Below are 14,540 nucleotides of genomic sequence, written 5' to 3'. Positions count from 1 at the left end.
GGCCTCTCTCCCTATATATTTGTCTGCCTACCAGGGAATTTGTCTAATGCCCAGTCCTTCAAGACAATCTCATGCAGTTAGGTATGTTAGGCAGTAGATGTTGAAGGAGCCTGAGATAGATAACCAGTGTTCCCTACTGAGATCAGAATAGTGGCCCAGGCCTTCTCATGCTAATGGGCATCAGGAATATAAGGTAGAATGACTCTTAGTCACCTCTCTGGAGGTCTCAGAGGCTATACCAGGAACTTAAAGAGGGAGGGGCACTCTGACTCAGGAGCTGGTGTCTAAGGAAGATAAGAAATGATTTATGAATCAGCTGTTCCCACAGACCCATTTGAAGTTTTGTTGAATCTGATTCTCACATCCAGCCTGTGGTGCTGCTCAGACAGTCCAAATTACTATTCTGGTATTGATTAGACAATGGAAGGTTTTAAAGTGAATTGCCCAGTTTGCCACCTGATAGGTGGCAGAGGTAGGCTTCAATCTAAGTGTACCCATTCCACATTTATGACTCTCTTGTTGTTTACTGTTGCTTTTTATGTCATCAGTATGGTGTATGGGTCAGGAAAGACGTGATGGGATTTGTCGACCTGGCTCTTGGGAAAGGTAGGAGCTACAGTGTGGGTGGGGCTGGTCAAGTTGAGGTGTTTCACTCTTTCCAGCTACTGTTGGGATGTTAGTCAGGCAGGAAGCTGACTGGTATATAACCTTTCTATGGAAAGGATGAGAATTTTCTCTAGATTTCCAGATGAAGGTCAGGCCAGTTACTTTCGGTTCTGTCTGATCCTGGTGACACTTTCTCAGTGGGAGATGGAGAGGCCTTGTCACCCCCATCTCTGCTCACTTTCTGATGTTTTACTTGTTAGGGGGATGTGTTAAGGAACTCAGATGTAAGGAGAGCTTTAACAGTCTGACAAGAGAAATAACGTAACAGGAACCATCCCCACTACAGTAAGGCTTCCTTGGACTCTGGGGACCAGGACATCTTGACTATATAGAAGGTTTACATCTAGTTTTCTTGACCTGCACTGTCTTTAAAACAAAACAAAACAGAAAAACAAAAAACAAAACCTCAAAAAACAAAACAAAGCCCCAAAACAAAACACTACCACCAACAAGACTAAAAGGAAACGAATGTTCACCAGATGCCTGAGGCATGGTCAGCCCTGGGCAATGGTCCTCTTTGGAAAAGGTCCAGCTGAGCAGGCCTAGGTCAGGTATGAGATGATGGAGCTTGAGTCAAATCCTGCTATCTCTTCTTGTACAATTACTCTGCCTCTTTAAACTTCCTGCACATGATACAAACCTGTCTGAAGTTTGAGAAAACATCAGGAAGGTAAGGACTGGCTTGTGGTGGACCCCTTGTGTTATATCTAGTTTTCAGTAGGGAGGACATTGTTTTTGTGTCTCCATGTCCACCTACTGCTTGTGTGCAAGAGTGGGTAGGGTTCTTTGTACAGCCAGGTGGTACTCTGGCTTCTGCACGTATATATGTTTGCTGGTTTGGCCCATCTCCTGTAGTTTAGAGTCAGTAAAGAGTGGTATTAGAAGAACCACTTCTTGTCCAGCTTGCTCTTTCACAACTTATTTGTACACATCCTAGATGGTCTCAGAAATGTGATCCCTGCTTAGGGATCAGGCTCACATTGTGTCCTAGGACTTCTGTCAAAGAAGGTCTTAAGAAGATCTTGCCCAAATCACACCAAATGAAAACCATGTTGCTCCTTTCCCTTTTCTTTCAGAGCAGACTCATGATAGATGTCATCTAGAAGACACCACTGCCATTTCAGTGTTGATGTTGACCACATAATCCTTCCAGTAAGGTTTCTTAGTCTCAGTGCTCCTGACATGTAAAGCTGGATGGGTGTTTACTGTGTGGGTGTGTTGTCTATTTCACAGTGCATAGCAGTACCTCTGAGCTTGTATGTATTGGATGTAGGTTCTAGCTCCCCTTCTGGGATCCACAGAAATTGCCCAGTGTCTCATGGAACAAACTCTGCCCTAATGGAGAACCATTGCTGCATTCATAGATCACCTCAGCTACCTTATAAAAGTGCACAACCATTGAGATACTCAGTTTCTCCATGTGTGAGGTGGAGACAAACATGAACCAACCCTGTAGAACTGCTAGAGGACAGACCCTGTCTGTCCCAGTCACTCTGCACACTAGATCTGTGCAGCCTCAGGCGCTGTGTGCACTAAAAAAGGGAAACTATGTGCACTCACAGCTGTTGCATGTGACCCATAGACCCTACTTTTGCTGTTTGCTGCTGTGGGTTTGTTTCTGCCACTGGAGAAAGGCAAGGCAAAAGCCAGGAACCTTGCAAAGCTCCCACTCTTCCTCTGAGAACGGAAGAGTCTGTGAGGAGGGGCAGGCAGCACCTCTTCTTCGAAGCAGTCACAAATGCTTCAGATAGCATCACTCTCCAGGTAGGTTCAGCCTCTAGGTTGTCAGAGTGAGAGGAAGTAAAGAGACCCCCCCACTAAGGAACTTGGTTTCAGATCATGTCACATAGCTGAGAATGTGCCAGTTCTGTGGAACCTTGCTGATCAGAAAGGAAGTATTCGTGGTGTCCCACATGGATTCCTATTTCCAGCATTGCAGTGACTCATTTCAGGGGTTCATTCTCTCCTAGGAAAGGCTGCCACTCTGTCATGCTTCAGAAGCATGCTGGTGAAGGAGCCAAACATTTTGTTCTCTGTGCATAGCCTCCTCCAACAATAGGGAGATTTCATCTTAATGACTCTCGGGAGTATATGTTTGTGCCAAGCATGCTTCTTGGGGGATATTTATTAGACTAGATTAATCTTATGATGTTCAATAGAGTTTCAGCTGAGGAATAGGATGTGCAGTAACAAAAACAAAAGGGGGGCAGATCTGTCCCAGAGAGATTTGGCAGGGTTGTTTGCACAGACAACCACGGCCAAGGGTGGCTTCAGTGTTCCCAGTGTTCTGAGAAAAACGGTATTGAAGGTTTATCTGTAGAAAGTGACTTTGAGAAGACTGCTTTGTTCCATGCCCACTCTGTTCTTGTCTCTGGGACCTATGGGGCTGTGGCAGTGGCCATTTAGGTTGTGAATGCAGCAGGTTGGCTGATATGTCTGAGGTGTTTTCAAGAAACAATCTTGATTGCTGGATGTTTTTCCCAAGCCCCATGTCTGTTCAGTGCTCCAGTGCTGTCTTCTTAATTTAGACAGATGTCATAGATTATCAGCTGGAAGCCTGTTGACCCTTCATCGGCAGGAGCAATGCTACCCTCAGACCAAGAAGGAAACAACTCTAATATTCTCTATGCATAATAATAACTTCCTTTTTTCGTTTGCTAAAACTGCTTCAATATATATTTTTTAAATTTGTCAAGTTGATGCTTATATGCAATACAATATTATCATTCTTCCATCTTTTTATTGCTCTCCAATGCAAAAACTGTTAACTTCCTATGATGGCTTGGGGTAAGTCTCTCCATAAACAGCTCATTGGAAGTAAAAGTAAGAGGAACATTTTTTGGCAAGCATGCAACAAAACCAGAGGAAATTACTTGTGTTATTTCAAATCCCTCTATGTACTACTTAGTGGCACCAATCTTTGAAAGCTCCATGCTCCATGATGGGGAAGGATTTGTACGGAACTCATTCTTACCCGGATTGCCATCTGGACCACCCTTGGTTGGCCAGTATCTCTTAGCCTGTCACTTATCTATATTTATCACATTCTAGTAAATCATTTTGTTTTCTTAACTTAAATGTCTGATCTCCCCATTCTTGAATTCTCAAGCTATAATTTTTATCAGGTTATATTTTACTATGCTTACTTGTAATATTTCCAAAGCATAAACAAAGTGATTCTGAAATGCACAGCTTGTTTCTATCATCGTCATGGTTGGTGGAGATATATAATATTTTTCTTGTGTAAAGTAAACTTCTAGGCTCAACTTTTTCTCAAATGACATTTAGCTTTCCAGTGATTTTTTAAATTTGTAGTTATTTGTATATTCAAACATGTAATGTAATGCATTTTTTTATTGTTATAGCAAAAAAGGTATCATGGTGGGAGTACATGAGAGAGGGAAACATCACATAGTAAGACAGGAAGGCAGAGAGACTCAAGGGTTACCCAACATTGTTCTTATAAAAAGAGCTCACAACTCAGGAGCTCACAACCCAGTGACTGCCTGGGGTCCCTTGGAATGGGTGTTAATCTTTTCAGAGGGTAATATCTCCCATGATCTACACTTGGTCATTATGCCCACCTCTTAAAGTTGTGCCACTTCAACGTTGCCTATTGGGACCAGTCTTCTAGCACCTAAATCTCAGATTGCCACTTTGACAACATTGCCATGCCTTGTTGGACAAATTTACCCACAGCCAAGACTTCCCTAGTCTACTTCAAACCCTCTTATATGAAGGCTTTTCAGGGAGCTGTCTCCTTCTTCTGAAAATTTTCCTCCTCTGTCTAGACACAGTTTAAAGTCTAAATAAGATTCAATTCTCTCAGGAAACCCACGTAAATGATGACAGTATGCTTGTATGTTATGTACCAAGTCACTACACACTTAACTTTAGCACAATTGCCTTAGAAATGATGATTATCTTGTCTAAGATGTTTTCCTTTCAAAAATCCATGTATGTGCCTTATACTTAGATTACATAGGTTAGCATGTAGCAGGAACTATTTATTTAGTTTTTCATAAGTTATCATTTTATTTGCCTTAGTTATGATCTATTGATATGATGAAACACCATGACCAAGCAACCCATAAAAGAAAACACCACTGGGAGCTTGTTTACAGCTTCAGAGGTTAAGTCTATGAACAAGATAGCAGGCAGGCAATTATGGCACTGGAACAGTTGACAGGAACTTACATCTAATGAGAGATAAAGAGAGAGAGACAGACAGACAAAGAGACAGAGAAAGACAGAGAAATACAGAAAGAGAGACAGAGACAGAGAGACAGAGAGACACAGAGATAAAGAGAGACAGAGAAAGAGATAGAGAGACACAGAGAGAGACAGAGAGAGACAGAGAGACACAGACCTAAAGAGAGACAGAGAGCGACAGAGACAGAGGAAGACAAAGAGAGAGAGACAGAGAAAAACATAGAGAGAACTCCAACTGACATAAACATACCTCGTCCAACAAAATCACACCTCTTAGTCCTTCCCAGACATTTCCTCTAACAGGGGACCAAGGATTCAGGTATACAAACCTATGTGAGCCATTTTACCATAGAATTCCTGCAGTTAGTACATGCATAACACAATGGACTTATGCTCCCTTCCCACTGATAACCTGGATTAGGAAAGTAAGCATCTCTGTCCCATCAAGGCCCAGCACAGAACTGCTGTCCTTTATGTACTAGGTACAGGCTGCTCGTAGAAAAGGAATGGATGTCTCTAAGAAGAATCATTCCCTCCCTTCTTATCATAAAATTGTGGTCTATGGCAGCCGACAGCAATAATAAATGGGAATAGTAATAATAATTCTTCCTTCTCTAGAAGACAGGTAGCTGCCATCTTTCCACTACCCTATGCTCTTTGTTTCCAAAGGAGTAGTAGCTATTGATCTCGTTGAGAGAGCAAACCGGAACGAGCTGGCTCCTAGCCTTCTTGTCTTGGTTTTCTCAAAACAGTTAATTCTTGGGTCACGCATTCCTTCTTCCCAACAGAAAGGTCTGTTGTCCTCCAGCTCTGTCCATGAACCTGTGAGAAGGCACATCCATCTGTGTATTAGAAACTTGATTGTACCTGCAGATACATGCTGTACTGTGGTAGTTCTGTTTCAGTCACTATACTTTTGATATGTTTATCCCCTTCTATCTGCCCTTGAGTCTTCTTCAGCTGCTTTAGAACTCTGAGAAGACGAGGGGCCATTGTGCCTCTCCTTGTCAGCCCACCACTCTCACAACACCTCAAGAAGACATTGGGTGACCATCTGGGTTCAGAAAGAAGAAGGCAACACACCTTTCGAGCATGCTGCTTTGCTTTGGGCTGCCTCCTCTACCTCTCTGGGTTGTTTCAATACCTTGAAATGATGTGGAAGTTGCAGTTCTTTCCCTATCTGAAATCAGATAGACTGAGATCAGTAGGGTGATAGTGGAGTTACAGGGTCATGAGTAGGCAGCTTGTTGTATGACTTAGGCAGCTGCATCAGGAACATAGGTGAAGTGTGATTGTGTAAGCTGAATCACTGGGGCCTCTGCAACAATTCTGTGAGGCCCACTCCATCGACATTTCCCCTTCCATATAGACTGTTACTGCTCATATAATTGTATAGGTAGCCTTATTAATTTTGTATATTTTGTGAGTTTCTTGGGTCCCCCTGTGTCTTCTCTACAGAAAAGACTGTTTCAATCTTGAGGAAGCAGCTATACAACATCACAATTTACTTCTTCCTTTGGGCTGTCCTGCTCCACCCACTGTCCTTTGGCCTTCATCAACCCTTTGGGTTAGGGACAAGACATTCCTCTGTTCTAGAGTTCTGAAATACTCAAGGTAGTACATCTTTTTTATTGGATATTTTATTTATTTACATTTCAGATGTTATCCCCTTTGCCCATTTCCCTTCCCCAGACATCCCTTATCCCATCTCCCCTCCTCCTGCTTCTATGAGAGTGTGCCCCCACTAACCCACCCACTCCCATCTCCCTGCCTTCGAATTCCCCCATACTGGGGCATCCATCCAGTCTTCACTGGACCAAGGACCTCTTCTCCCACCTATACAAATCTTGACATGTTTTTATATTCTCTCTTGTTTCCTCCAGCTTTCTGCCTCCTCTAACTTCTGCCTAACTGTGCAGATTCTGTGTGGTTTAACAGTGTGGCAGGGTTCCCCTCTAGTAAGGTCTGAGTATGATACCCTTTCCAATGGCAGTCTCTCCTATTATTTATATAGTAATTACTGTTATTTAGATAAAACTAAAACCTACATTGTAAATTTGTTATTATCAAGAGAAAAGAGCTGAAAATGAAAAAAAAAAACATTGTAATAGCCACCAAAGAACTTTATGCTAAGTTCTATAAGCACTTAGCTTAATCCTCATATAACTTTAGCATTTTTTCAAATGAAGATAATGAAGGATGAGGAAGATTTAGTACCCTTCCCAAGATGACGCTTCCAAGGAATGGGAGAGCAGGTGATGACACACATTTTTGGAAAGCAGAGAGGATGGAGGAAATGACTGTGGGCTGGCTCCAGAGTAAAGAACTCTGTGTTGAAGTATTTGAATTCACTGTGGTGTCATCCTACCGTCACTGAGAAAATACAGCTGGTCCCTGCAGCAGAAAGATCTTTCTGCCTCTGTTTATTTATTTATTTTTTTAAAATAAATTCTAATGAAATCCAAGGGATTGGCTGGACTCCCGTCAGAAGTCCCATGCTTATCAACCGAAGACAGAGCCAAGTCTTCAGAAGTCCCTGCTGATCTCAGATAGCACGGAGATAACTGAAGTTGTTGAAGCCTATCAAGTCCAACAGAACAGAGCAATTTCTCATTGCTTTGCTTCTATTTCCTAAAGGCTCCAGGGAGGAAACTGAAAAATCCAAATTCATTTTATAATTGCATGTCAACTGCAATGTCTCCCTACCCAAAGGAGGCCAAGAACCGATTTTCAGAACCATGTGCCACAGCCTCAGCTTTGTTTATATTGTGTCAAAATAAAGAGTTGAGAATCCAGGTTCACTTGCTGCCCTCTGCCTCTGGGCCAGCTTCAGTGTTCCGGAAGTGACATTGAAAGGTTTTTGAGTCTTACTCTCTGCCAGAATCTTTGTAAGTTAAAGCATATGGACCAGTCAAAACACATGTGTAGTGTAGGCAACCAAGCATCCTCAAATTCATATGGACAAACCATTTCAAAAGAAATGCCAGAAGTGGAAGTTAGTACCTCTTAACTCAGAGTGTATTGTAAAAAAAAAATCACCTGGTAGATTACAGAACTTACTTCAACTAACAGCTGTTTGACAGAACCTCGTGGAGCTAGTTGGGTTTGCACATCTCCCTGATTCATTATTTCTCTCTCAGGAAGTCTTACTGTACAGCTTCTGTTTGTCTTGGAGGTTCAGAGACAAACTTCATAAAAGGTTGAAGCATGAACATGAGTATATCTTTAAAGATTCTTATGGGAGTTTCCTGCTGTGATGAGCCACCACTCAGCGGTGTACTTCATTAAGATCATCTTGAGAGTTTAGTTATTGGTCCCTGCAGCAAATGTGGAGAAGCCGACAATATATTGGGAAAGAGGAGCACAGCCTGTGAACTTATATACATCTATAGTGTCTAGACTTGGCAATTATTAAGTTGAGGTTTATTGGAAGTAGTCACATATTAGCATTTCTGCACAGTTGGAATTCATTCGATAACATCCCCTCTATTCTCCTGTAACCCAGGAGAGAGGCTCTAGTTTTACCATTGAAAGACAACACAAAGAAAAGTTCCTCTATGCGTGGGAAAACAAGCATACAATCATTGGTCCATCAATGACTGGGAGATGTCAGGGATGCTGCGTACTGTCACACTCTCTGCTCCATTCTCATGGTGTTAGTTTAAGGGGAAATCATTACAGTCCCTCAGTGTCAAGCACAGTATATGATCTCATAATCTCAAACAATCCTTAGGTTTGGAGAAGTCAGGCTGCAGGGGATGTTGAGGGTGTGGGTTGGAGCTGTCCTGGCCCTGTGAGGCCCAGCACCTGTGACTTATTAGGCACTCTGCTTGTCTCTGGGGTTAGAGTGATGTAGAATCTTGCTTAGCTTTCTGCCACTAGAAATGAAGAGAAGTCAAATAACGCTTGTTCAGGTGTTTGATGTATTCTTTTTTAAGATGCAGGGATGGAGAACCTTGAACTTGAGGACAGAAAAAGGAACTTGGTGGCTGTGGTGGCCTAGGGGCCAGAGGTATGGCTTTCAAAAAGGTTACTTTGTGGTAAGAGTGGGCAGACATTGGCATGAGGAGAGGGTGTGGTGAGAGAGGAGAAGAGACTTGCTTTGGTCTGCTGAATCTTCTCCAAGGAATTTACTGAATTAGGAGGCATCAATGTTTCCCCTCTGGAGTTTCTTTTGTATCAGCTTGTCTAGGTGGGCTTGGAAACCCTTGGCTGGTAAGGCTCATATTCCTGTACCTTACTATTTTGTTGGGAGATTTAGATGGATCTTTTCTCTGGATTCTGTTGCTATAAATTGTTGCTTTTTATTCCTTGGGGGGAATTATTGATGCTTCCTTTTTTATTAAAAAAAATGAAACTTGTCACAGCAATAAAACAGTTCTTTCACAGACAGCTAACAACATCCTCTATTGATTAACTGTATTCTTCAAACTGGGGAGGGGAGTATTGAGTGCTTTCCTATCTCCTGGAATCTGGGTTCTCAGCACATATTAGACACTGTGGTACTAATCAGGAACACATTGGTGGAAATTTGTTTATACTTGAAGATTTAGGGATTTCCCTGACTCTGGTTAAAAACAGCAAGCTTATGAAAGAGGTAGATTGGAAAGTTCATATGACTAGTTAACATACTTGAATAATTAACAAATTTGAAGTTGTTTCAACTTCTACTCTTAGGCCCTCAGGTCACAGTGGTTTCAGGAGCTCAGAACCAGACTCCAGTAATGAATTACAGGATTCTGAGATCACACTCCAATCCGTTATCCCCTGACCCTGAATTCACCCCATTATTCTTTGTGGAAAAGGTTTTCTCTTCATCATATGGGTCACCAATAATGAGTAATACATTTCATAGTGATATGCCACCTTTCATGAAAACATTAAAAACAAAACAAATTGCAGGCACAGTAAGTGATAAAGTGAGCTGGTTAGTTTTGGTCAAGACATCACAAACTGCAGTCACCATGGTACAGGGAACCTTAATTGAGAAACTGTTTCCATCAGATTGGCCTGTGGGCATGCTTGTAGAGCATTTTCTTAATTTCAAATGTGGGAGAGCAAGGCACATCCCAGGAGAAGCACATTCCAAAGACTCAAACAAACATTCCAGGAAGAAAGACCCAAGATAGGAGTTTATCAGGGAGATGAGCCCCTAACACAGTACACCTGGGTAAACAGAAGCCACTTAAGCTGACCCTCTTTGTTTTAAAAGATAAGGTACAAATTTGAGTTACTAAAAAAAAGGGGGGGGGGCTGGGAATGGAAACCAGGCCTGGGAATGGCTGTTTGAAATCCTTTATGGTTACTGTTTAAGAAGTAATTAACTGTCCCTGTGAACTCTGTAAAAAATGGTATAAAAGCTGCTTTTAGCTCCAATTCGGGGTTCCTCTTACCTGCATGTAGGGGAGCCCCAGTATACTGGTTATCATCTTATCATCAATAAACCTCATATTATTGCAGCAAAAAAATAATCAAATGTGGGAGAGTCTAGCTTATTGTTTGGGATGTCATTTCTGAGCAGGTGGCCCTGGATTGTATTCTTTATTCTTTCTTAAGCAGGATGATATTGCAATAGCATTCACTTATCAAGAAAAATGCAATTATTAAATTTGCAGGTAAATGGACTGAGCTAGAAAAACAAAACAAATAGACAGATGACAACAACAACCACCCCCCAAGCTCCCAAACAACAAAAACCAAAACATCCTGAGTGAGGTAAGACAGAACCCAAAAGACAAATATTGTATGTTTTCTCTTATATGTGAATGCTATCTTTTAAACCTCTGTAATATGTGCTACAATCTTAATAGCTACAGAGGTTAGGTATTTAGCAAAGGACTGGGGGTGTGGGTTTGGGGAGAGGATCTCTCAAGAAAGAGGAAATACAGCATTATGAGGAGCTAAAGGGGGAATTAAAATATGTAGATTTAATAGGCAGGGGGATGGGAGAGAAGGGTAATGGTGGGAATATGGGAGGGACTACTAATACTTGAGGCCATTTGAAAAAAAACATGGAAACTTAACTACCATAGAAGCTTCCTAAAATATATGCATATATAAAAGAAATCTGAATAGACTCACCAAATAACAGGGGAGACAACTCCCAAAGTAGACATCTTAAGCCACAAAATGAATTCTTGGCCAAAGGTGCTCCATAGAACCCCTTCAAACATCACAGGCCTTTGCCAAGGCTATTGATTATTTTCTACAATCTGATGGCGAAGCCCTATTGTTGAACACTGCACTTATTTATGTCATCAAACATGGAGAAATCAAGCTGGTACCTAACTAGGAGTTTAGTCCCTGCTGACTAGTGTCCATGGTACTGCATGGTGGCTGCATGGTATCAGGGGAGAAAGGTACTCATCTTCCACCTACAATACCTGTGACCTACAACAGTGACTTTTTTTTTTCAGGATACTGGTGAATAGTGACACAAAGATTATAGGAACAATCAATTACTTTTTGAATGGATTTAAGGCCTACTCCATAAGTTAGATTCCATACCTACCCATTCTAAAATGGCAAGAACCTGAGACTAGGTATGTTATGGGCTTAGGGGAAAAGCTACTACTGTGATTCTACCAAAGGAACAGAGTGATAAAGTGTTTCCTAATGACGTATGCTCTACCCATAGATCAGTGTCTCACTCAGACAAAGAGAGAGGGAGAGACTTAGGAGAGCTCAGTCCTAAGTGGGATGTCCTCATCAAATCTCTCCTCTCAAGGATTAGAGGGATCTATGCAAAAGAGGAGGCAGGAAAATTATAAGAGCTGGTGGTGATAGATGACTCCAAGAAAACAGTGTCTTCCAGGAATAACAGGATGAATATATGTGTGAGCTTGCAGAGAGTGCAGAAGTGTGGACAAGGTCTGCAGAATCTCAAGCCAAAGAAGATCTCAGCACGGATGGGGAATGGACATGTGGTCCCACTCCTAACCAACTGAAAACCTACTGGTAAAAGAAAAAATTCAACTTTCTTCAAAGGGGTGTCACTGGATATATCAACCAAGAATCCTGGATAGGCTTATGTCTAGGAGTAGTTGGCCATCTTAAAATAAACCCAATAATATTTTTGTAGACTTTTTGTTTCATTTTGCTTTGTTTGGGCATTTTAAAAATCTCATTGTTCTTTAGCCTGTTATGGTTTTTGTGGAAATTTTTTTTTGTCTTTTGTTTTGTTTCTTTTTAAAAAAAAGAGTGAAACAGAGCAGGGAAGGAGAGAAAGCATAAAGTTGGGTAAGTAGGGAGGTCGGAAGAATCTGGGAGGAGTTGAGGAAGATTTTAAGGGGTCATTATTGACTCAGGACCCCCAGGATCAATGTTCAGCATGAAGGACATTTATTTGCCTCAGAGGAACAAAGAGCAGAAATAAGAGACAAAGACAGGAGATAGAGGACAAGGAAGAAGGTGAAGAGAACAAGGGAGAGAGGGCGGGAATATTTGTTCCAAAGTGGGACAAAGTACAGCCTCTGGGTAGAGAAGAGACAGACATGGAACATAGGAAAATAGCAGTGTATAAAAGTAAAGGGGAAGCTGTGTGTTAGGATGAAGTGTTTACTTTTGATTGAGCATGTTAATTATGTGAGCCAAAAGGGACTTTTCATTGCTGGACTTCAATACTTTGATAGATGGACCTTGGTAATCAGCCTCAGAAGGAGGTAGTGGCCAAAAAGCGGAACTGACCTTGCCTGCTATCTTTAGGAATCTAATCTAATGTTTTTTAGCAAGACAGAGGGAATGGGGGAGAAGGGCAAGGCCTGCCAGAGCCACATGTTAAAGTGGGCTAGTGTCCCTTCAAAAATGAAAAACATGATCAAAATAGATCATTTTTTAAATTAAACTAAAAAGAAAAGAAGGAAGGAAGGAAGAAAGGAAAAAAGAAGGAAAGAAAGAAAGAAAGAAGGGGAGAAAGAGAGAAAGTGAGAAAGAAAGAGAGAAAGAGAGAGAGGGAGAAAGAAAGAGAGAAAGAGAGAGAGAAAGAGAGAAAGGGAGAAAGAAAGGGAGCAAGCAAGCAAGCTGAGAATCCCATTGGGAACAAACCAGTAATCAGTATTCCTCCATGATGTCTGCTTCAGTTCCTGCCTCCAGTTCCTGCCTTGAATTCTGACCTGGCTTCCCTCCATGATGAACTATAACTTGTAAGTTGAAATAAACTCTTTCCTCTCTGAATTAGTTTTTTGTCAGTGTTTCATCCCAACAACAGAAAGCAAACAAGCATAGCAAGGATTCACTACAGTTTTCTGAAGAGATTTTGATAATACATTTGGGAGCACTTTCTAAATGTCCTTACCTACTAATGGCTTGAGCAAAGCTCTTTTGCAATTCCTAGTCGTACTTTGGCCTCAAAAATTATGTAAATTGTCATAGAATAAAATTCTCCTTAAATAATGAGAATGCCTGGCTACCTTTATGTCTGTTTTATTCGTATTGCTCATAAGCAGTGTTCTGCCTTGGAAGTAGAGCAAGGTCTCAGTTGAAGAAGGGGTATCTCAGGGCTACTTTGCTCTTGCCCTTTCTTTACTTGAAGGAACCACTTAGGGCTGAGTGTTATCACTAATGGTGAGTCAGGCTGATCACTAACAACTTGAAGCTTTGGTACCAGAAAGCACAGCCACCCCTAATGTGATTTGAGAGGCAGATTTTCAAGGTCAAAATGGTAAGAAAGTTTCTGTGATCTTGAACTGGCCACCTGGTTAAATGAAGTGGCTTTGTTTGAATTAATTTGTGTTCTGCTTTCTACTTTAACGTGTTAGACTGAGTAGATTTTTCATGTCTTCCTTCTGTGCAAAACTTTTTTTTTGTATTGTTTGAATCATACTGTGGTTTGTGAACATTCTCTTCGTTAACAGAAAGTTAAAAGATAATGTCTTTCTGTGCAGTTTTGTGTCTTCTGAAGTAGCATTTTGGGTTGAGTGTTAAGCTGGGCTCTATTGTGCAAGTTAGTAACCACTTAACAATTGTCAAGAACCGGGATTGGGGATTTAGCTCAGTGGTAGAGTGCTTGCCTAGCAAGCCCAAGGCCCTGGGTTCGGCCCTCCGCTCTAAACAAAAACAAAACAAAAACAAACAAAAAAACCTGTCAAGAACTAAGTTAGATTCAATGCTACCTTCACATAGTTTTTTATTTCACATTCAAGTTATGGATTCTTTTATCTTTATGGATTTGGGGCTTTGTAACAAAAAGGATTTTGATTTCCACCTTTTCAGCAAGAGGTGGCCAAACATCTGGAATGCATTAGCAATCCCAGCGGTGACTTCAGGTTGTTTTCTTTTGTATCTGTGTATAAATGCTGTGTATTATAGATGTGAGGGTGTTCACCCATGTGGGTATACAGAGTGGAGATCAGAGGTCTGCTGGTGTATTCCCCTGCTGCTCTTCACCTGATTTTAAAAAGTGTGTCTTTTACTAAGTCTTTGAGAATTTCATAACTTGCATGCAACGTGTTTTGATCATATGACCCATCTCCTTGCGACCCAGGCTGTGTGTGTGCATGTGTGTGCATGTGTGTATTTAAATGCATCATTGTGGTTAAGCATCACAGATTATTCTTAGGAGGTTGTTTTGGTGAGAGCAAAATATTTGCAAGACTGCATTTGAGAGAGTATAATAAGGTAATTGGGGGTAGGCTTGGTACATGCTTATCTTCTCTGAGGCCCTA

At 41.4% G+C, this 14,540-nt stretch overlaps 1 long non-coding RNA gene across 1 annotated transcript in view; it reads left to right on the top strand.

Moving 5' to 3' along the window:
* The window catches only part of LOC143438399 (uncharacterized), a 42,435-nt gene extending 29,346 nt beyond the window's left edge, over positions 1-13,089 (top strand). Inside the window, exons 3-6 of the long non-coding RNA XR_013107260.1 lie at positions 8,817-8,890; positions 10,494-10,593; positions 11,693-11,835; positions 12,957-13,089. This is a non-coding gene — a long non-coding RNA (uncharacterized LOC143438399). The remainder of the gene's footprint in view (positions 1-8,816; positions 8,891-10,493; positions 10,594-11,692; positions 11,836-12,956) is intronic.
* The last annotated feature ends 1,451 nt before the right edge of the window (positions 13,090-14,540 follow it).

Source organism: Arvicanthis niloticus, chromosome 25, assembly GCF_011762505.2.
Source record: "Arvicanthis niloticus isolate mArvNil1 chromosome 25, mArvNil1.pat.X, whole genome shotgun sequence".
Classification (NCBI taxonomy): Eukaryota; Metazoa; Chordata; class Mammalia; order Rodentia; family Muridae; genus Arvicanthis; species Arvicanthis niloticus.
The sequence above is the reverse complement of the archived record's forward strand: the minus strand, read 5'-3'. Positions and strand labels throughout refer to the sequence as shown.